The sequence below is a fragment of the Ambystoma mexicanum genome, chromosome 3p (genome assembly GCF_040938575.1).
Source record: "Ambystoma mexicanum isolate Mex_15411 chromosome 3p, UKY_AmexF1_1, whole genome shotgun sequence".
Taxonomy (NCBI): domain Eukaryota; kingdom Metazoa; phylum Chordata; class Amphibia; order Caudata; family Ambystomatidae; genus Ambystoma; species Ambystoma mexicanum.
Window position 1 is genome coordinate 797,236,136 of NC_090925.1, and position 24,355 is coordinate 797,260,490.

Here is a 24,355-nt window from a genome sequence, read left to right on the forward strand (position 1 = left end):
CTACCCTCGAGTTCCTCGAGGATAGCGAACAGTTCTTGCTGGTTAGATTTAGCGCCCACTATCCTTCTATTGTAGTTACACCGTTTAGCAGAGAGAATGGTGTTTCTATAGCTAGCAGCAGCAATCGGATATGTGGACAAGGTTTCCTGACCACGGGCCTTTCCTCCAAAGTCTTTCACATAACCTTATTTTCCTGTGCTTGAAAACATCAGGAGAAAATCATGTCTTACAGAGAGTTTCACTCGTAATAGTCTTGAAACAAAGGGGAGCAAAGATATTAATAATGGATGAGGTAAAATCAGGAAATTGCTTGACTATGACAATTGTGTCTTTGGATGGGACCATGTTTGAGAGCAAAGGCCAAGCAAGGTCAGCAAAGGCCTAGGGAGAATCTTTTCTGAGGTTTCTTACCATCGATTCCAGTCTAGGATAGGTAGGGCTCACAGAATCTTCTAGCCCACTAGCATTGGCAAGTAGTTTTCATCAAGGACTAGAACCATTTTCCTAATACTCGACCTTCCTGGTGAGCAGGAGTATGAGAATATTAGAAACGTATTTTCCAAACACACTTCGCAGTAAATAACAAATGCAAGTTTCACTGTGCATGCTTGGAAGCATTGCACCGAATATGAAGTGTGCGTCTTGCCATTTTACAAAAAGCACTGGTAAATATTTTCTTACCAGTCCCCTTGCGGCTAGTGCTTTTCTCTTGGGTCGGGTATGTAAACTAAGGAACTCGCCCTACAGATCTAGTGGGATTTTTAACAATTTGCGAGGCCTGATATGTATTAACCCTGACACACATAGCTGGTAGGAGAGTGAAAGAGATTAAGAAGTGATCAGTCCACAGACCAGGAATGATAGCAAGAGGAGTGGTAGTAAGATTATGGGTAAGGACCCAGTCAAGGACATTGCCCTACCTATGGGTGGGGCAATAAACAAGCTGAGTGCACCCCATTGCCTGGAATGAAGAAAGAAATGACCTAGCAGCTTTGCCAGTGTCATAGTGCGCCCAGGGATTGAAATCAGCAGAAAAATACCCATCAAATTCAAGAATTGTTCATCAAAGGAGGGTGTGCTTGCAGGGTTCGATATAGGACCAGAAGACAAATAGTGGTGTCGTGATCAATACTTAGCTTATAAGAGAATGCTCACAGTTATCTAATTTGCGGGAATTAAGTACATGTGCATTAAGGGAATCCCTTAGAATGAGTGTAACACCACCACTTTGAGCATCAGCACGATCTGCTCTGATGTTTTTATAGCCAATAGGAGTGGCCAACAACGCTGCATCATGGTTAGTGGTATCAGATAACCATGTTTCAGTAAGGGAAAATATATCAATCAGCCACTGCATGTTCAGTAGGGCAAGTTTAAATTAGCACAGTTAATCCCATCAAGGGGCGTCAAGGTGACCTTAGTATTAGCTGTAATAAAATAATTAATCAAAGGACACGAGATGGGGGTGGGGGTAGGGAGCTCAGCAGACCCCATCTCACCATTAGCGCCCTGCCATAGGAGGGACTGAGTGTCTGTTAGGACTGCGAAAGGAAGATCACTGAGAACCATGTCACCGGACTCCCTTTGCACTTCTGTTGAAGTGGTTACATTACAATCTGTCCTGACTGCTTGCGATGTAATGGGAAGACCGGCAAAGATTCGGGAGGAGGCAGAGGAAAAAAAGCTAGAGAAATGTGGTTGACAAAAAGGCTAGAGAGCAAAACAGCACAGAGAAGGGGCTTAGAGTCTGAAGAAGGGTAAGAGAGGGAAAGCAGGGTTGAGATTCTGAGGGAGCGCTAGAATAAATGACTATAAAAAGAAGGGGATATAATCTATCCATTGTCAATATACTAACAAAAACATCATCCAATATCAATCAAGACACAGTGTTATAATAGAATGTCCGTAATTCAACACAATTCATCCTAGTTTTCCCATGTTCTTAAAATATTTGCCCTTCATCATGCTAAATAGCTAATGTACTCTAAATAAAACATTATAAATATGACATAAAAAGGCCAAAACCCCATACACTTCACAACCCACAGTTCTTTAAAAATCTGTTAACAGCAACATTAAGCGCAATTGATCCCCCCGATCCCTACCCCAGCATGTTGAGCCACTGATTATCTGCGTCAATCCAGTCAAATATGTGTACACATTTCCCAAATATCTCTATTCTCTGTGATAGGAGGCCAGGACAAAACACAAGATGTTGCAGGTTTTCCTTTACTTCAATATTTTTACAGAATCTACAAAATGCAAGTTCAATAGGGCAGCCCGCTAGAATGCTGATTATTTCATTTGTTAATAAAACGTTAAAACAAAACCTCAAAATCGTTCGGCCCTGCATGGAAATTTTAAGAAATACCAAACCGACATCCCCACTCTTTTCGGACTTAAACCAAGGTGTCTATACAAGGAATATCTTTCTAGAGCTTCTACAGTTGCTATCTAATCTCAGCGATTCACAGCCAATTTGACTTTGTCCGGGTTCTCTGTCAAAGTTTCCTTCGACAAGTCCATAGCATTTAGTTGTTCCAGACAGTATGCCGCAAACTCTGCAGCGTAAGACTCAGAAAATGATGTCATTTTCTGACCAATGTTGGCAAACAGAGTGGGTGGGCGAGCACAACAATTACCTAAAGAACGCCAATTGCTTCCACAACACACTACTCTGTACAGATTGTAGGCCCAACTCACGGATGACTATTTGGGAGCCAAACAGGAATTTCCTCCAAGTCATAGATCGCTATTTCCATCAATAGCCAGATAGGGAGAACTTCCAACCCAACTAACAATTTTGGAACTACTTTGCCAGTATAAAATTTCTAAACTGGGGCGAAGGAAATGTTACATCGATTCTTTTCATCTGAATTGCTAAGGAGAGGGTTTTCGTCTTTAGACTATCCCTAAAGAGTGCTTTATTTGGATAGTGTGAGGAATCCTGCCAAGTCCACACAAAGGCCCTACACAAAGTCTTCTCACAGCTGGCCAGGGAAAGGCAGACGCTTCCTGATCTTGACCCTGGGGGTGGTATTACCCGGGAAGATCACCTGGAGGAGAAGAGCCCCAGGGGAGCGGGAGGACTCCATTGGGTGAGACGCAGTATTTGTCTTCCTCTAGGGAAGAAATATCAGCAATGCCAAAATATGCAATGGCTTGCTGACAGAAAGAACATTCAACTTTCCAAGTTGAACATCTTAATGTGGGTAAACACATTGATAACCTTTTAAACATTGGGAGAAATGAAACCCATTTATGGAGATTCATAGAGCTGGAAGCCTCTATAACTCCCAAAGAAATAGTAAAGATAAGTCTGGAAATAATAATACCAATGTCATCCCTGAAGATCTTTTTTTCTCTCTGTAAAGCCACATCTTTAAATTAATCCTTACGATATTCCTGTAGGGAATACAATTTAGGGAAGAAATGAGCATGAGACTAAAATTCCCATGAGGAAGGCCAATTCCTAAATGATGGACCCCAAGTCCCATAATCCCCAAAGTACTGAGATGAAGAAGAGGGCTGAAGAGGAACAAAATTGCAAAGTGCAGCTTTTTAAGGGAAGCTTAAAAGGCCCCCTCAGGTGCAGGCCATTAGAAAGAAGGAGGAGGAGCAGAGCAGTGTTCGTAGGTGGAGGAGTTGTAAACTCTTCTCCATGTTGCAGCAGAAGCAGAATCTGGAGAGGAAGAAGATGCTTGGACCACTGTCGAGTGGCGTACAATTGCCAGTCTTGAGAGGGTCTTTACGTCCAGAAGCCTTAATTGCAGAGGTCATGCAACGAGTAGCGTTGGAGATGGAAGCTTTCCCCTTGGAGACCTGAATTGCAGAGGCTGAGCAGCGGGTAGCAAAAGTGTGGAAAGCTTTACCCACAGGAATGCAGTCTCCATTGGCAGGTGAGCACCGGAGAGCCTTTAGACCAGAGAAAGCTCAGTGTGCGATGGCGCGGGCTGCAGAAGACTGAAGGCAGCCGGTTTCTGGATGGTGAGAAGCAGCTGAGGCAGAGGACCGGGAAAAAGCAAGGTGAACAGACGGGCATGCCAGACCCAGTGAGTTCACTAAGATATTGCGTCACTGGAGCGCTCCGTAACCACCCGCTTGCTCAGAGCAGGTACTTTAATTAGGCAATATGCCCCAAGACTGCGTTCCATTATAAAGGTAATGCCCCTGAGGCCCAATGTAGGGCCTTAACAAAGGCCATAGGGGCATTACCTTATGCGTAATGGCCCACAGTTGAGGGGCATATTGCCATTAGTATCCCGGCCCATTAAACTGGGGGAACTAATGTTGAAAAAAAATAATAATAAAGTACAAAAAATGGCTGCCACGGACAGAAACGTAATCCGTTTTCTTTCTGTGGCGGCCATAGTAAACGAAGAATATGGCCACCATGGAAGGGAAGAAGGGACTACGCATAGTTCCTTCTCCCTTTCCATGGTGGCAATTCCGGAATGAAAATGCTATCGGACCAGAGCGAGCTGCACACCACTGCGTGCTTGGGATTACTATGTGGTAAGGCTCGAAATTTAGCCAATCACAGGTAATTCCTTTTCTTTGTTTATGCACCGGGTACTAATACAGAAAACATGCATAGAGGGAAATGCAAGAAGAAAAGTAATTTTGAATACTGAACGGACAGAAAGCAGATAAAGCAGTATTTTGTAAACCAAACTGACTTTGAAAGGAACAAGTGGAGCAATAACAGCTTCATTATCAGACAAAAGAGGTGTGATTATATGCATGTAGGGACATTTGAAAGCCAGCGACCACATGGGGCAAAGGTTCAAGAACCCAATACAAACTACCATTGCCAAAGCCAAAAGACTTATAACAAGACAAACTAAAAATAACAATCATTGCCAAAGTCAAGAGGGGGCAAATGAGAATCCAAATGTTTGTAAAACATATTACACATATTTGAAGAAGCGCATAAAAGTAACTGGTTTAAACCCACATTTCCAAAGCCAAAGAACAGTCAGGGTGAGACAAAATTATTGTCAGTACTTGGTTAATGAAGAAGTGGGGAAATAAGTGTGGCAAGAAGGCTGCTCTTCTAGTGAAGGCTATTCAGGAGTGGAGCATAACTTGCAAAGTGTGTGGAAATCACAATTGAATAATAAATAGCACGAATGCAAATCTTGTTTTCCCCTGAAGAAATTCTTAAAAGTGGTTTGTGAAGCAAGATATATTGCTAAGTTTTTTTAAGTTGATCTTTACCACAGGAGTGCTTGTAGTTTGCAGTTTATTCTGGCCTGGCAGTACAACAGAACAGAGAAGTGGTGTTGACAAGTTGTAAAGAAAAAGTGGTAGAACCACTGCTATGTTTTGGTGAAATATTACAGAAACATCCTGACAAACTTTCATTGATAAAACTGCTGCAGAAGTGTTTAATATGTTCAAACCAAATACATTGTTGCAGAATAATCATGACAAAGAAAATTTGTTAATCCTGATTAACTAAGGAAATTAAATGATATTTTATTTATATCGCGCTCATACACAAGTGTTTCAGAGCGCGACCAGGCAAAGGGAGTAGAACAGGGGAGAACGAAAACAATGATCTTACTAGGCCCAGTGACATTGAGAACGCGCAAGTGCACGGAAGGGAGGGGGGAGAGGTGGAAAGCGCGGAACAAAGGAGAGAACAGAATAAATAAGTAAAATAGATAAACAATGGTGGTAGTGCAGCCAGCAAGTGGCAAGTGCTAGTTAAGCAGATAATGTATATCTGATAAGTGCGGACGAGAAGTGGGTGGGGACAGTATGGGTACAGATACAGAACCCAGTGCAAGGTGTGGCCCGGAGGCAGTGCAGGAGGGTGGCAGGGTGTGCAGGTACCTGGGCCCAAAGGACAGAGGGTAGCCAGGTGCATAATGCCAACAGAGAAAAACAGATCAGCAGGAGGGAAGAGGGGCAAAGGCAGAGGCGAAGAGGAAGGTCTTGAGGTGCTTCTGGAACCAGAGACGGTTCTCCTCAAGTTTCAAGTTGGCAGGGAGGCTGTTCCAAAGGGAGGACCCAGCCGAAGACAGAGATCTATCCCCAGCTTGTTTCTTTGAAAAACGACTGACCCTGAGGGAGTTAGAAGTAGGGGAGCGAAGGGCTTGAGAGGGGAGGTACTTACGGAGGGAAAGTTGGAGGTATTTTGGACCCAGGCTCCAGAAAGCCTTGTGGACAATGCAGAGGGTTTTAAATGGAATCCTTGCATCCGCTGGGAGCCAATGAAGGGATTTCAGAGCTGGAGAGATACAATCCCAGGGCTTGAGGCCAAGGACAAGTCTCGCAGTTCTGTTCTGGATTATCTTTTGAACATTTGAAGTATTCTTGGTTGATGCAAAGAAGGTTGTTTGTGTTCTAAATATCATAAGTGGAAGAGGAAGAAACCTTGTTGAGCAATTCTGAAGCACTATAACTTTTGTTGCCAAGATGGAATCAAAAATAGCTGTGTTGGAACTTTGTTACAAGACAGGATTTCCTTATTCTTTTGGAACCGTTGAACAAAATCCTACTTAAATCTGGGGAAGGGGAATTCACCCAGATGAAAAAGAGAGACAGTGACCATACTGTGAATTTAACGGTTATATGTGTTGCTTTTGAACTGCCACATATTAACTTGTTGAGTTGTTGTACATATAAATGTGAGGGGCAGAAACCTTGTTAAAGTTTTTACTTTGTTTGTTTTAGGCAGGGAAACCTTGTCAGGGTAGGGATAGTGGGACGTGTAACCAACCCTTTGAGTTAATAAAATGGCATCTTTTGAAAAACCTTCTCAAAGTTGTTCACCTCACATTTCTGACCCCTCACATTAGGCAGTAATAAGACTACCCAAATATATAATGTTATCGGTTATTTCAATACGAACACCATTTATAAACCATGCACATTTACATCTCTTGTTTTCCTGGCATATTTTGAGCACATTAGTATTTATAGGATTGATCCTCAATCTGTTAAAACACATTTATTGCTCAAAAGCACATAATAAATGCTGCAGGAAAATGGGGTTTTTAATCAAAGAGGATAAATTCATCCATATAAGCAAGCCAAGCTACCCTCAATGCTCCTAACCGTGGGGTAACAAAGGCAGCCTCTTCAAGGGCCTCACCAATATCTGCCACATATATATTAAAAAGGCAAGGTGTCAATACGCATGAATACGTATCTATTCCCCTATACATCAGTCCCTCATTATTCATTGCTGTGCCATTATGTAGGTAGGTCAGTATACTGAGCTACCCATGGTGCTAGCCTTCCTTACCTAGTTTAGCCCAGAGCCGGTTTCCATCGACCAAGTCGAAAGCTGTAGTCAAGCGTAGAGAAGCAACGTATGTTGGTAACTTCTCCTTATCCAAGGCCTGTTTCTGGATGCAATGTCATAGAAACACATTCCAGTCCAGCCCCTTATGCCTTCTAAACCCGGTATGACATCTATGTAAAATGCTATGCTGATTAAACCAGTTCTCCAAAATGAGAGCTGCAAATAGCTTGGTCAGGGTCCAATAGGGTTATTGGATGATAATTCACTGACTGCGCTCCCTTACCCTTTTTATACATTGGAATAACAAAAGCATTCATCCAACTTGAAGGTGCCTGTTTACCCATAAGTACATTTGAAAATAAGACAAATAAGATTTTAGATCACATTTCAGGTGCTTCCTTAAATATTTTATTTGACAAATTATTCGGGGGAGCCGCTCTGGATCCACTAGCCCACCTGACGTGTCTTTCAATATCCTCCACAGTGAACTCAAGCTTCCAGGCTAAATGGTCCCCAATCAAAAGATTCTTCATTAGATCCCCTTTCTCCCCATTGAAGCCTGAAAGTGTTCAACCCAAACTTCTTCTAAGATTGGGTTCAACTGTAGAACTACCTGATGGACTTCCATATCATTCATTAATGATAAAAGAAGGGGCTAAAGAAGTGCGAGGGTTTAGGAAACTAGTATCCAAGAGAAAAGCCACATGACAAAGGTCATATGGCACAGAATACATACGGGGAGAGAAAGTTAGAGGGATAGAAAAAAGAAAGGAAGATGAAAGACAATGTGAGTGAAAGATGAGTGGGGGAAATTGGTAACGGGGAGGAAGTGAGAAAGAAGAGGTAAATAGAAGAGGGGAAAGATCATAGTGAGATTTTGAGAAAGGGGGATAAGTAATGGAAGCCTCTGTGCCAGTGAGCAGCTGCAACACGGTTGCTAGCAAACACACACCCAGCGCAAGCATGATTAAACAAAGATAATGACCACGTCATGGAAAAGAACGCCTGTGCAAGAGTAGAGCTGGGTGAGGCACAAGAGGCCCCGCAACAAGCTCCAGCTCGATTCCAAAAGTCAACACAGTGCCTGCCCAAAACATGGGCAATTGCCCAGAGCCTGAATGATGGCAAAACAAATTCGAAGCTGTATGACAAAATGCACCACGCGCAGTGAAAAGTTGAAGCCTGGACCCCTGTGAGTGGATAGTTCCCAGGATATAGGTTTCAACTTGCTGAACCATTGTTTCAGAACAGCACTTTGCTTTGCGCTTCCTCCTACAGATGCACGTCATGTTTCCATTGAATGCCAATCAAATTAAAACAAGGTTAACTAGTATGTCCCCGGCTGAGCACCCAGAGGACCCAGGTTTGCTCAGCAGCATTCGTCACACCTCCTGCTAAGAATAAGGAGTATGTTTTTCACACACTGCTTTTTAAACATGGAGCTGCAGCAGATACCATGGTGTTAAGTGAATTGTGGGAATGGCCCTAATCTATCACCTGTTGCAGTTTCAATGCTCCTTCAAGATCGGCAACAATCAGTCCCATTGAAACACATGCATTTCAAAGATTTCATTGGGCTTTCAATCCACTTCCTGCTAAGAACAAATTACTTACCCCTAGTATTGTTCTTTATAACTTTGGGTCTCACCCTAATCTACCAGGGGAATCCGGATGTGGACCCCTTGCTCACTGTTCTTAGAGGGGCACAGCTCCACCTCACTGATGATGCCCAACAAGGCTGAAACACATGTATGGGGTTGCTGTTGGGACTGTTGTTCTGAGGAGAATTGCCTAGCATTTCAGTGCTGGACTGCCCCTGGGCAGGACAAAGACTGATATGCAGGGACATTTCTCCTCTGTGAAAGGAACAGTGAACTAAAGACTTGGTAGAGTCTCTCTCAGGGGCCATCCACCTAAGAACAGGTCAATGGGCTGTGTTCGTGCTGGGAGAGGGGTTCCCAGAACCCCCCTTGTTTTGCATAGTAAGTAACTTTGGGTCTCACCCTAAGTTACCAGGGGAATCCAGAGGTGGACCCCTTGCTCATAGTTCTTAGAGGGGCACAGCTCCACCTCACTGATGATGCACAACAAGGCTGAAACATGTGTATGGGGTTGCTGTTGGTACTCTTGTTCAGATGAAAATGGCCTAGCATTTCGGTGCTGGACTGCCCCTGGGCAGGACAAAGACTGATATGCAGGGAAATTCCTCCTCTGTGAAAGGGACAGTGAGCTAAAGACTTGGTAGAGTCTCTACCAGGGGCCATCCACCCAAGAACAGGTCAATGGGTTGTGTTCGTGCTGGGAGAGGGATTCCCAGAACCCCCCCTTGTTTCGCATATTAAGTAACTTTGGGTTTCACCGAAATTTACCAGGGGAATCCAGACGGGGACCCCTTGCTCACTGTTCTTAGAGAGGCACAGCTCCACCTCTAACAAAATAACACAGCATTTCTGCAAACATATCTCACACAAGCATCTCTCGCACAACAACCTGCACACACTTCACAACACCGCAACAACAAATAAGCAACACCAACAGCACACGAGGACTGGCATCGACCCAATACTCGCACCAAAGCTCAGCACCCGGTGTATACCGATTTGAAGCTGCCAACAGAACACCACTCCTCTCACTATTCTACTCCCGCTTCACCTACTAACCCATCCCACCTTCTCATTTACAGATCCGCCGGAGCGCCTGGGGACCAACTCCGTTGGTGACGGTGCACGGTACAAATACCTTTAACATTTAACCTCACTGATGATGCCCAACGAGGCTGAAACACGTGTACAGGGTTGCTGTTGGTACTCTTCCATCCAGGCAGTGCAGGTGAGTGGGTGACCCTCTGAGCCCCTCCAGGACTTGACCTCGTGCCCCTGTAGCGCCCAAGCCCCCGCCCGCTCCCCAGCGCAGGCCACGTCCACTCCAGCTTCCCCTTGTGCCCGCCTCCGCTCCCTCCCACTTGCCCTGATAGGCTGCAGAGATCCCCGTGTGCTTACCCCACCTCGACCTGCACGCCACTTCCATCCGGGCCGTGCAGGTGAGTGGGTGACCCCGAGCCCCTCCAGGCCTTGACCTCGTGCCCCTGTAGCGCCCAAGCCCCCGCCCGCTCCCCAGCGCAGGCCACGTCCCCTCCAGCTTCCCCTTGTGCCCGCCTCCGCTACCTCCCACTGGCCCTGATAGGCTGCAGAGATCCCCGTGCGTTTACCCCACCTCGACCTGCACGCCACTTCCATCTGGGCCGTGCAGGTGAGTGGGTGACCCCCTGAGCCCCTCCAGGCCTTGACCTCGTGCCCCTGTAGCGCCTAAGCCCCCGCCCGCTCCCCAGTGCAGGCTGCGTCCCCTCCAGCTTCCCCTTGTGCCCACCTCCGTTCCTCCCACTGGCCCCGATAGGCTGCAGAGATCCCCGTGTGTTTACCCCACCTTGACCTGCACGCCACTTCCATCTGGGCCGTGCAGGTGAGTGGGTGACCCCCTGAGCCCCTCCAGACCTTGACCTCGTGCCCCTGTAGCGCCCAAGCCCCCGCCCGCTCCCCAGCGCAGGTTGCGTCCCCTCCAGTTTCCCCTTGTGCCCGCCCTCCCACTGGCCCTGATAGGCTGCAGAGATCCCTGTGTGTTTACCCCACCTCGACCTGCACGCCACTTCCATCCGGGCCGTGCAGGTGAGTGGGTGACCCCCTGAGCCCGTGCTCTGCTACACCTGGCCCTCCAAAATCTTGGGCCTTGCCTTTTGCTGCCCCCAGGCCCCGCGTGCTGCCTTGCAGCCCTGGCTCTCCCTGTCGTTCCTCCCCGGCCTTTCAGGGTTTTCAGTGTGGACAGCTATGCGAGCTGCTAGACAGAATTTGCATAACCATAGCTGCATTCGATAGTGCATGGATGGGTGGCTATGCTTGCAGCCTGTGTCCACAGACGTGGTGCTCAATTATTGTAATGTATAAATACAATAATTGATTAAGCGAAAAGGCTACAGTACGAACATAAAATGAACTTTAAAGGGGCACCCGTCATAGCTGCATTACACATGTAGGAAAATTAAATGTTTACCTACCAACAGTTTAGAGCCCTATGAGGTTCTAATGTAATGCCAATCGCCATATTGTTAACCTAGGATTATTAGCGTTAAACGGTTTAAACCCGCCTCCCAGCCCTCCCCCTCCTGTGATTGGTTGCCTCCCTGGCCTTACCTGTTCTCCCCTGGGCAGCCCACTGACCAGCAGCCCCTGCAGCTAAGGGCCCAAGGACAAGGGTGGCTCCCACATTGGTGGTTCCAAGATGTGTCTGCAGTTGTCAGCAGGGGAAGCAAATGAAGCCACCAGACACCGACAAAACTAAGTGCTGGCATGGGTGGGGGGTAGAGCAATTACTCTACTCCAGAAAGCTCCTGCCACTCTAACTTACCTTTCAGTGGCCTAGACTGCTACAGACCTACACCATGCATTATTAGAGAGATATGTGACCACCAGCCTAAACCTATTCATGGCTGGACAGCAAACACTGCCTGCAGTATAGTTTTAACTAGTACCATACCCAGAGAGAACCACAAAGTTTAGTCTGTGCCAAATCTAGACAGAAATGTGACTGTTAGCATATGCCAGACTTAGATGGAATTCTCAAGCTTAGCCCGGCTGCATCTAGATAGAAATATCAGAAATGTGATTGTTAGCATATGTGATTCTTAGCATGCACCACACTTAGAATTCTGAACCTAGCTTGCATCGCATCTAGATAGAAATGTGACTGTTAGCATGTGCCACACTAGTATGGAAATCGGAACTTTAGATTGCGTCGCGTTTAGATAGAAATGTGATTCTTAGCATGCACCACACTTAGAATTCTGAACCTAGCTTGCATCGCATCTAGATAGAAATGTGACTGTTAGCATGTGCCACATTAGTACGGAATTCTGAACGTTAGCTGGCGTCGCATCTAGATAGAAATGTGATTCTTAGCATGTACCACACCTAGATGGAATCCCACAATTGCAAGGACAGCAATGCCAACTAACCAACCAACTAACAATTCCATCCCTCGGCATACACCTCTCACACTATAACCAAACACAACCACGAGCCTAAAACGTAGCAATCCGCACAAACTTCACAACAATGCAACAACAAAACAAACCACACAGACTTGCACAACAGCACACGATGACTACGGACCATAAAACACCCCAAACCCAGCCAACGGACCCACCGGGCTGAGGCTGCCAACAGCACATCACTGCTCTCTTGCACTTTTCCAGCTTATTCCCACTAACCCACCACCTCTCCTCCCCTTTTTCAGAGCCGCCAGAGCGCCAGGGGACCACTTCGGTGGTGATAGTGCGCGGTACAAATGTCCTTTAACATTAACATGATGTTCTTCCCACGGATGCCTCATCTTCGATATACCGATATCCTGCTTGCAGTATTCGGAAACTTTTTCGACAGCAGTGCGTGCCATTTATACCATTGTCGAAGCCACGCCAGAGAGCGTGAATGGAAGCCGCTGAAGGACATCAACACCGCACACTGCCATTTACTGTCAAAAACTTTTCCGAAGACTACAAGCAGATATCGGTATATCAAAGATGAGGAATCTGTGGGAGGACACAATACATTAGAAACTAAAATCATGAAGTAAACCTCTTTTTTAAACTCCGGAATGCTGACGAGATGATATTTGCTTGAAATTCAGGAAAACATACTTTGTAGTGGCATAAACAGCACTGGATGGAAGGGGCACACTCTGGATCATTTACGTGAGATTGAGGAAGGAGAAGGAGGAAGCTCAATAGACCAGGCAGAGGAAGTACGGTGGAGAAGGGCATGGAGGAGAATTGCTGAAGGATTGTACAAGGTAAGGTAATGGTTAGTGAGAGAAAATGATACTTGGTTGGGAGTGCACGTAGGAAGTGCATGGTAATGTGAGTGGAAGGCCGAAAGGAGGACGACTGTGGAATAAGGCGTGTGAGTAGTAGTAGAGTGCATGGACGGTTAGTAGAGGGGGCAGAAGAGTGGAACCAGGGGATTAGTAGTAGTAATGCGAGTGAGCAGGGCAAAGAGCAGTAGGAGAGAGTAAGATCGGAGGTCAGAGGTAGACAGTAGTGAGAAAAGAAGAGTAAAATATGAGGAAGAGAGTGGGAAGTGAAACAGAAAGGAGAGATGATGGGCGGGTTAGGAGGAAGGAGGAGAGCAGGGAGAGGGACAAAGACATAGGGAGAGGTATAGGATGGCGTGGAATTAAGAGACCAATTGGGACCTTTGTGTCTGAAAGGCACCCATCACTAAAGACGTTTGGTGGGGAATTTAGGTGCGATACCACCTAGATTGTTCCCAGAGGGAGATCGAGATATAAGGTGACCTAGTGACAAGCCGATGATTAAAGAACACATGGGTTAGGCCTGCACATCCCTGGGTTACGACCAATAGAAAGCCCCTTGACTAGAAATAAAATAAAAAACCTTTTAACTATCTTTGGGAGTTGGTGTGCTCTTGAAGCAATCAGTTACAGTGGCTACTGATCGGTGCCTCACCTGGACCTGTCTCCTCTGGCTGCCATTGGGACCCTGACCCTCCACATGCACCCAACTGGCAATGAGGTGGTGTGAACCTCAGGTGAAGTGCTCCATCCTCAGAATTGCTGCAGGGTAACTTTGCTGCGGATGTTCCAACCATCACAGGTGAAGGCGCGCTGACAGAGTGCCATACAGAGGAAACTACTCTCTGTTGCATCTGCTCCAAAACGTTTTTTAGTGCAAACATTCAGATGGTGTACACATTCCATTGTGAAACCAGTGTTTCGGTGGATGGGTTGTGTGTGTCGTGCATTACTGTCAGTTAGGGAGTGAGGTGGAATGATTTTGAAGTGGTTATGGTTATCATATCTTTCTCCAATCAGTGCTGTATTTGATTGCATGAACATCCCATACAAGCGTGGTGTTTTAAAAGTGCACTTTAGGCAGCAACAGCACTCCAAAAAAGCCATTGTTTTGCTGCAGTTTGTTTTTACTGGTGACATGCCAGGGAGCCAAGGGCCAGAGAAGCGATGACCCAGATGAGCAACTTTCAATTGAGCCAAACACCAGAGGCGGGGGACTCGTCAGCCATGGACCAGAGGAGCAAATAGTTAGAGCTTTGCTTTTACCGTACCTTTACCGTGGTCCATGTTTAGTTTTGCTATTAGGTGGCAAATAAACACCACCTATAAGCCAAACCTATTGCACTGGAGTACAGCTCAGAGAAAGTTAGAGGGGGGGACAAAAAAGAAAGTGAGATGGACATGTGAGAAGAGAGAAAAAGCTTGGGGGTGTAGTTTGGTTAGATACCCACCCATGGCCATGTTAATTCCCCATCAGCTACCTGCCCCTCCTTGCCCATCACAATCTGCTTGGATCTCTGAGCTGGCTCTATCGAACAGCAATGTCAAACTTTGGCCTGCTATTGTTTTTGTAGCGGTCTTCCAAGACCTAATGACTCAACTGCAGATGTAAATGAGCTACTGGTGTAACAAAAACCAGGGTTCGAAATTGAGGAGGAGAGATATTTAGCTCCTAGTTAGATTGAAAGTAATATCTACCAGGAGCTACTTTTGGCTCCCCAGGCCACTTGATGCCTTATTAACACTGTATGAAACATTTAACCCTGCCTCAACACCTAAAAGATTTCCCAAACTCAAGTAAGCTGCGGTTCCGAATGATTTCTTGTTGTGTCCTGTATGAACAGTGATTAGAAGTGCTGGCTGCTAGCGAAACATGTCAGGAAATATTACTTGCCAATGAAAGCACCGGCCACGAGCAATGTTTCTGCGTGACTGCCATTGAGTAGGTGTCCTAGTCTTGGAAGGAATGCATCTCCTTACTTGTGCCCTTTCCGCGTGGGTGTGGCCTAAGAACCTGTCGGGATAAAAGAAAGCATGTTATATGTGTAGCTTCCAGTTTGGAGAGCACAGAGGTCTAAGAATAGCTGAGGCACACCAGGATGTGCCTGCCCAGAGTCTAACTCGTCCACCGGGGACTCTCATCTCCCATAGTAATACTAAACAAATGAGCAGGAGCTTGGACGGGGCCACAGCAGAGAGCCTGCCTGAGGGCTGCTAGTGCCCGCTGCAGGGAATCCCTGCCTCCTGCCCAGCAGCTGCCAGTGGCACCTTGAGTGAAGCCCTGCCAGTACACCTGCCAGCCCTGGTCCATAGTGGAGTTCCTGCTAGCAGGCGGCTGCGCCAGGGCCCTTTCTTTGGCCAGAGAGCTCTGCCCTGCACAGGGTCACGAGAGAGTGGGGTTCCCACTCTTCTGATCTGCAAACGTACACTTGAGTTGCACGTATTACAAACAGTATTTGTCATGTGTGGCTGTGTCACAGTGTGTTGCAAAAACACGAGGCTGGTGAAGATGCTACCGTTGTGTGGCTATTTACAGGTGATTGTGTCCAGAGCTTTGACATTTTAACACACAGCACTGTGCATTCGCGGGCAGGTTTTGTATGCCCTTCAGAGTATGTACCCAATGGGCTACGAATGGAAAGTGGTGTTGTCTTAAATGCCAGGATGGCCACTTGACACCTGTGTATTCCTTTATGGGGGCCGACTGGCTATGAGTCAGTCATGTGTATTCAGCTCCGGCCTTTTATCCCCCAGATCTTTGCTCGCTGAGATCGCTCCATCCAGCATTGGAAGTGAGGTTGCCTGAAGAGTGGGGAATAGCCATCTAACAACTGTTTTGAGAAATGGACTGGCTGCTTTCTTTTAGTTTGGAAGTGTGCAGGGACTCTTGCATGTTGTAGGAAGGGCTGATTGTGGGGCAGGGTGTTGGTGCTACACTGTATGTTTTTTTCTTGGGGGCATGCTGGTGCAATCCTGTGCAGGTGTGTAGACCTCATGTTAACCCGTGTCACAGGTGAGTAGTGGGTACAGTCCTGTTTTCACTTGCTGTATACCCACAGCTACACACTTGTGAGAGCAGCCTGTGACTTGACGGTAGGACACCTAGCTGTGCCTTCTAGCCACTGCGGCCAGCCTCTGAAATGGGGCCCCCAGGCCATGCCACCGCATGCATGGGCAACCAGGATTCCTAAGAAATTAGTTTGGTTTGGTGAGTAGTGACAGGGAAAATGCAATAGAGTGTGCTGTAATGCCATGTGGGCAAAGTACCCAGGCTCTCTGAAGGTGATTTTGTAAATAGTACTTGAGCTATTTGTATTCAGATGATGTAGTGCTGGGTGCCCAGTGTAGGATAAGGGTGCTTTACTCTCTTGTAGAGGAGAAAACTTATTTTTACTCTCTTGAAATTGCATTTACGTTCTAATTTAAAAAATTATGCGTAAAATACTCCCACCTCAAAATCTTATCTGAAGCACTGATTGATGGATTAGGATAGAACGCTAGTGCCGGAAACTCGATGTGTGCCCTGCTAGACTGACATTTTTTCCGTAGGTTGCCTCTGTATACTAGTGGCAGAGGTGTTGAGGCACTTCATGGTTTTCAGTGTGGACAGCTATGCGAGCTGCTAGACCGAATTTGCATAACCATAGCTGCATTCGATAGTGCATGGATGGGTGGCAATGCTTGCAGCCTGTGTCCACAGACGTGGTGCTCAATTATTGTAATGTATAAATACAATAATTGATTAAGCGAAAAGGCTACAGTACGAACATAAAATGAACTTTAAAGGGGCACCCGTCATAGCTGCATTACACATGTAGGAAAATTAAATGTTTACCTACCAACAGTTTAGAGCCCTATGAGGTTCTAATGTAATGCCAATCGCCATATTGTTAACCTAGGATTATTAGCGTTAAACGAGTCATTATTTACAGTAAAACACAATTACAAACATGTTCTAAAGAGATGTGTCAAATAGTGTCTAGTTTAATTTGCATGCACAGATGAATCAAATAGTTCCTTTTATTTATTTATTTATATTTGTAGAGCGCACTAGCAGCCCGCAGGCAGCGAGGCGCTTTATCAGAGCTAAAGCAGGCTTACTTAAGGGTTACACTTAAGCCGCACATGAGAGAACTTGTTCATAATACAAGGTTGCATGTTTTATGAGCGTACAGGATTACAACACAAGATACATCAGACAAAGAGGTTTGTTTTGACTGCTTTGCGAAACGCTGAGAGTCAATGAGCCTGAGGTGTGGCGGGAGGGCATTCCACAGAGTGGGTGCGACTGAAGGGAAGCTGGAGCCACCTGCACGGGCTTTGCAAGTTCTAGGGACGGATATCAGGTTAGTGTATTGAGATCTAGATGGTTTGGAGGTAGAGGGTTTGATAATTCTCTGTGCTAGATATGGAGGAACAATGTTATGGAGACACCTGAGAGTCAGAGCTAGGGCTTTGAAGATGATCCTTTGCTTAACCGGAAGCCAGTGGGCCTGTCTCCTGAGTTCTGAGATGTGTTCTTTACGTGAGAGACCTGTGGCGGCTCTGAGCGCGTTGTTTTGAACAATTTGGAGCTTGCCCACAATCTTGGCAGAAGTGCCTATGAATAGGGCATTGCAGTAGTCGGGCCTTGATCCAATGATGGCCATGGCCATGGTTAGCCAATTTTGTTGCGATAGGAAAGGTCTGACCGCATTGATGAGCTTGGAGTGGTAGGCTGACGTGGAGGCTATGGCATTAACGTGCCTGTTCATGGTCACATCAGGTTCTAAGAAGACACCCAGGGTTTTGATGGAAGGTGAGATGGAGATAGGAATGTTGTCAATGGTGAAGGAGGAGTATTGAGTGCCTAGTTTACTCAGGGTGGAAGGTGAACCCACAAGCAGAAGCTCGGTCTTCTTACTGTTGAGGCAAAGCCAGTTTTCTGCCATCCAGTATTAGATTGTTGAGTAAACGGAGTCCAGGGTACTCTGGTCGGCAAGGTAGTCTCCCGATAGGGGGATCAGTACCTGGGTGTCATCTGCATAGTTCCTGTATGAGATGCCCAAACAGTCCAGGATTTGAAACAGGGGCCTCGTGAAGAGGTTGTAGAGGGTAGGGGCCGTGCATGAGCCTTGCGGAACTCCGCATTTGATAGTACTCGGGTCAGCACAGGAGGCGTCAGAAGAATTTCATAACTCTGTCTTTTAGAAATTAGTCTATCCATTTGCAGGCCTTGTCAGAGAAGTTGGCCACAGAGGGTAGGTGTTGGCATAGGGTTTTGTGATCGACCAAGTCAAAGGCGGCTGCGGTCATCGATTTGGTTTTTTAGGTCAAGGAGAGCCGTTTTGGTCCCATGACGCCTCCCTGATTGTCTGAGTCCAAGGATGTGGTTGTCCTCTAGGAATTTCTGAATTTGCAGGTAGGCTGCTTTATCCAGTATTTTCAGTAGAAATGGTACAGTAGTAATGGGCCTGTAGTTGCCTGGGCAGGCAGGGTCCACTGAAGGGTTTCTTGAGAAGCAGATACACCCACGCTTCCTTTAGTCCCAGTGGGACAGAGCCGGTGCGAAAAGAGGCATTAATGAATGCCGTGATGATCGGGGCTAGGGATGGTGCACAGTCCTTGATGACTTGTGCTGGACAGACATCACCTTTGCAGTTGGAGGGTTTGATGGTTTGGAGGAGTGAGAAGACCTCTGATTCGGTCATGTCTTTGAAGCTGAATGGAGGGGAGGAATTGGAATGGGTGGTGCGGGCATGGGAGCTTTCAGAACTGGTGATCATTTTGGTGATCGCCTTTTGATGGGCCTGTAGGGACTCTAGTTTTTTTTAGCATGGCAGATTGAATGGAATTGCACCAGGATTCATCCTTCACAATTGATGAAGGTGGGACAGAAGGGGTCTCTAGTTCTCTTAATATGGCAAAGATTTTTCGGCTTTCAGATTTAGCATTGGTAATCCTGGTATTATAAGATGTGGTTTTGGCGGTTTTGTAGAGCTTAGAAATTGTTTTGAAGGTGGTTTTGGTGACTTCAGTCGGGTTCTTGACCCAAGTGGTGAGGGCAGTTCTTTTTTGAGCACGCATCTGCAAGAGGTCTTGGGTAAAACACGCGTTACAGTGCTCGTTTTTTTTTTCTTTTTTGAGGGAGAGAGGTGGTACCAAGTCGACGGCCTGGGATACAGTCTTTTTGAGGTCGTCGGCAAGTACTTCAGGGTTGTTAGAGAAGGGCTGGTACCTTGAGATGTTGAGCTAGGTTGTTGTGGGTCAGGAGTTTCAGACTGCGTGAGAGTGCCGCTGGGAGGGGGGTGGAGGGTGGTTGAGGGTCCTTGGAGGTGATAATGTTGAAGGTGATTCAGTGGTGGTCAGACCAGGGTATCGGCGAGATAACCGGGTGGCGAGTGAGCAGTTGTGGTGTGTAACCTTTTATTAATATATTCATTTGTTCTTTCTATCAAGGACGAATCTAGTATCATTTGTTTTAAAAGTATTCCAGCCAACATCTAGACTAGCAACAAGAGCCACGAAGATTACAAACCAAAAGTCAAGCACCGTTCTGCCCATCTCACCACCCCCACACTCCCCTCCTGTTTGGATGCAGCAGCCAGAGTACCACTGGTTCCTTCTCTCCACGTCCACCAGCAGTAAGTAACCCTACTATCTGTCAGCAAGCCGCATCACGGAAACTGTGAGCCTGGCTGGGAAGCTGCAAGAACAATGCAGCAGGTTAAGATCGTTAGGCAAGGCTACATTGTTAGAGATTTCTGAGACCCGACTGTAGGCTCCGTGACACAAACGGGATGCATCGCTAAAAAGATGCACGAGGATGCAGCTTATGAAGCTCCGTGGGCCGGCTATGGACTCCAAAGCACCCAGAAACGAATCCACCAGCAGTGATGGAATTAAGCGTACAGTACTCGTACCCCTGCCCCCCCTTCCCCCCAAGACTGTCTGGAACGCCGGGAAGCCCGCTACAACCGGGCGTTCTCGTGAACACGTCCTACGTGATTTTTTGAAATATCTCGGCAGAGTTTTTGGACAAAGGAGCGACCAGGCGTTGGTATAAGTTAGGGGTACCCCATGGTGGGGCACATCGGTAGCAAGAGCTAAAAGGGTTGGGAAGCTGATATGGTTGAGGAGAGGTGGACAAATAAAACACATCGAATAACCTCTCCTCCTGGAAGGTTCTCGCCTTTATTTGGGTTTTACAAAGTCTCCAGGCCTGGACGTCTAGGTTTGTTGTGATCAGCCCTATTTATAAACACGCCCACCCTCGGCCTTGCGATCGAGTTTGGACAAGTTTCACAAAAGCTACAGATACTTTGCACTACAGTACAATTTAATAAATAAACCAACCTGCTTTCGACCAAAGCTTTACACGAAGCTTGGCCCGTGGGAGGAAAAAGCAGCTTAAACTCCCAAATCTGACAATACGAAAAAGATGCTTTCTTCCTTCCTCCAGTCTGGAATCGGCCTACCCATTGGACGAGCGAGCGAGCGAGCCTCCCCATTGGTTCTTCCTCAAGGAGCTGGCGGGGGAAGTGACGAACCCACTAAGGGCGGGTGTAAAACAGCCGAACTGAGGGCATGACAGGCGGCAAGCTTAAACCTGTCAAAGAGTAGAAAGGCACGCCTGCGTCTACTTTTGGGCAGTGGCATCAGTGGCTTCGTTTAGCACTGGTGAGCGAGGAGAAGCTGTTCGTGTTTGATTCATGAAACCTTCATTAGTCAAGACATGTTTATTTATTTGAAAGTCCGTGCCCCCTTCATCCCCACAAATCTGCAGTTTCCGAAGCATTTAAAGAAACTGCTCATGTTTTCCAAGTGAAAGTAGGTTTTTAGGATTTAGGTTTTGTTTGCATTTAAACTGCAGTTTTGAACGAAGAAGCCGGCCATGTTTTCCTCTTGAAAGACTTCATTTTTGCAATTCAACTTTTTTTTATGTTATATATCAAACAACACATGATACATGATACGAGTAGATTCGAACAATCGAAGCAGAATTACAGATGAACAAACTTGATAATTAAATATGACTTGCTAAAATGTACTTAACAATAAAGCAAAGGAAGAAGAAAAAGAAGAGAAGAGAAAGAGGAGAGGAAGAAAGTGTGTCTCATTAATAACATTTGTGCACTAACTGTATGTCTCAAGAAATAATCCAAAAATGTCTCTAAAGCTGTCATTTTCGTCGGCCAAATTGTAGAAGGCCTACCCAGATTCAAAGTTCTATTTGTTTTATCTTTCAAACAACATGAATTACGATAGAAAAGACTGAAAACATTGAAAACAGTCTCAATATATATATATTTTTTATCATTATTTTTTGGGGATTTTGAACAAATGTATTATTTTCTCAAACCATAATACAATACAACCAAAACAATGTTCATAACAATCATTTCACTACACATAAACAAAACCCAATATCTCCATACCCACCCCATGCCTCACCCTCAATTTATCAAAAATACTACATAACAATTGAAAACACTCTAAAATATGAAGAAAGAAAGAGTAAAAAAGAAGGGGAAATAGGCAAAGAGAAAAGAGAGAAAGAAGAAGAAAAAAAGGTTCTTTTAGCATCCTTTAAAACACCCTTTCAATATCCATATAATAATCCCAAAAAACAAATCCTTTTTGTAATCCTCAAATCAATACCATAAGATAATACAATAATTCCAAAAAATACATCTCTCTTGCAGTCCCAAATCAAACCCCTTCTATGACATGTTAAAATCCAAAAAAGGCCTCAATATTATGATCTTATTCCAAGTGAAGAAGTAGAAAATTACACTCTTATTAAGTATCAGTAGTAACTAATGACAGAGGAGGAAATTAGAGAAGAAAAAGAAAGAAGTTGTATATGAATATGCGCACTACAGAGTATTTACATTCTATCGACTTCATTTTCATAGGTTTCAAGCTGGGGGGAGAACAGATTCGTTTGGTTTTGGCGGGTGAGAACCATCGAAATGTATGGGCGTATAAGGGGGTTGTCAGTTGATTGCAAGGGTGTGGCATCAGACAAAAGCGTGCGAGTTGAGAGCTCTGAATTTTCTTTTATGGAAGAAACTAAGCCCAAACAATGGAATTTCGAAGAGCAGCAAGAAACCTATATTATTATATTGCAATGCAATACAAAAAAAAAAAGACAGCAGCATGTTCTTCAATTTCTAAACTACCTGCAAAAACCTAACCTTTAAAACCTAACTCTTTATAGCACAATTCATGCGGATGAAAAGGAAACTTTATAGAACAGGGTTACTTAATATTTTTATTTTATTTATTCTATTTATGTAACGCCCAGACCCGGGTGTGGTGTGCCACCCCTTTTAGGATAATGAGTCCCTCCTAGGGCTCGTGCTAATGTCAAATGCTGTGACCATGTGACTCACGCAATAAAAAGGGACGGGTCGTTTCCGGCTCATCAATCGATACCAACTGACTCCTGCCTGCTGTATCGTTCTTCCTGCAGCGCAATGCTGGCTCTGCGTAGCAGGCAGAGTGTCAGGCTCTGGTTCAAACTCCCCCTTTTCCTCACCTGAGTCTTCCGAAGAGCTCTCCTTAAGTGTAGCTTCAGACTTCTTTGGGTTCTTCTTCGTGGAATTGTCTTCCTTAAACTTCCCACCTCTTCTGTCGTGTAAGTAAGGTCTGGCCCCTCCAGAGGCCACCGTGACAGAGTTGAGAACCTGCCCCCGGGGGCCCCTCAGGGGGCCAGCCTCGCCCCAGGGAAAAAGCCGAAAGGCAGAAAAAACCCTGGATAAGGTAATATTCGGATGGATGGATGGTAGTTCCAAAGACCAATAGTCCAGCGAGTGTAACAGTCCAATTAGTGAGAAGGCTGATAATTTGCCATCCGGGAATGGCAGAAAGGGTGGATAAACCTAAGAAACAAATACTTAAGTGGACAGAAAATAAAGGCAGTAGAAGGGAGACGGCTAGCGCCGTGAAAGTATAGTGATAAGAAAGGAAGCAAGAGCTGCAACGCAGAGGAAGAAGGAAGCTACAGAAGGGAAAAAACGACGAGCGCCGTGAAAGTAAATACAAAAGTGAAGGCAAGAAAAAAAAAAAACGGTAGTAAGGAAACACGGCAAAACGCCGTGTGAAAGGGACGATTAGCAACACAAGGATAACGTAGGACTGAAAATGCACAGGCACGGGGAAAAAGAAAAAGGAAAAAGCACAAGAAAGATTACTAGCAAAGTCACAAGAGTACGAGCGAAGTAACGGGAGGGTACACAGATACAACGCACTGGAGGAGGGGGCGGAGCCGGAAGTTATAGGGCAAACCGCCATGCTGAATGAGGACTAGAGCATGACTCTGAACAGGTTAATGCCTCCAGTAGTCCCAAAGCCTCCACCCGCCGATCCTGACACAGAGGCCTGCCCTGTTGGGCCCTTTCAGCAGGACCGTGCCACTGCTGGGCAATGTTGTCCCTGAGGCCCCCATGTCAGCCGAGCCCCTGCCGGGCAACTCTGCACTTTTCTGCTGGTGGCCCTGCTGGGCAACTCCGGCACTGTATATCATGACAGCCTGAGTGCCCCCAGGCCATGATCTGACCGTGTGCTCATGGTCCCGCAGGGTGATCCCTGCATCTACGTGTGTCAGCTGGGTGACCCCAAGCAAAAGGTGTGCCTGAACCCGGTGCCCTGGGTCCAGGACACAACACCGGGGTATCACATTGTTTTTTACAGAAAGAAGGTAAAGCATTCAATATTTTACAATGAATGCATATGGCCTTGGACGATCCTGCAAAGGTGTCGTTTGCGGCTTCAGGAGCGTATCCAGCTAAATATTTCTTCCATTTCTCCATAAGGCCCATCATCACATTCAGATGCTGCTGCTGTACCTAATCATGTGATAAGAACCCTTGGTGTCAGTGGTATCCTCGGGTCTACCTCCACCTCTTCCCCTCCCACCCACCATCCCCAGCAGTCAATAGATTAAAACTATTCCACCTGCTGCATACAATCCCTTCTTGTTTGCATCCGTGTTCCGCATTGCTTTCCAGCACCCTACTGCAGAGTCAGCAATTAATCATGCCAACAGCCTGCCACTTGGGCCTAAGACTACCATACCGTCAGTCCGAATGGCTGTGGTCTCATCCTGTTTTTTTAGTGACAATGCATTGTTAAGACGGATTTCTAAAATCTGACCTGTTGGGCAGAGGTTCAGAAGGCCAGCCTAGTTTCTTGGAACAGAGTAACCTTCTGAACAAGCCAGAACAATCAAGGTACCATTGGCGGAGGTCA

The 24,355-nt window shown here is 46.0% G+C and overlaps 1 protein-coding gene across 2 annotated transcripts in view; it reads right to left on the minus strand.

Annotated features, from left to right (window-relative positions):
• The window catches only part of LOC138580897 (gastrula zinc finger protein XlCGF57.1-like), a 134,432-nt gene that overhangs the window by 85,494 nt on the left and 24,583 nt on the right, over positions 1-24,355 (minus strand). Inside the window, exon 1 of one of the 2 annotated variants that reach the window (XM_069651804.1) lies at positions 20,456-20,610. The exons of the other annotated variant lie outside the window; for it this stretch is intronic. The gene's annotated coding sequence lies outside the window, so the exon portion shown is untranslated. Of the gene's footprint in view, positions 1-20,455; positions 20,611-24,355 lie in introns of those variants that run through there. 2 annotated transcript variants of the gene reach the window in all.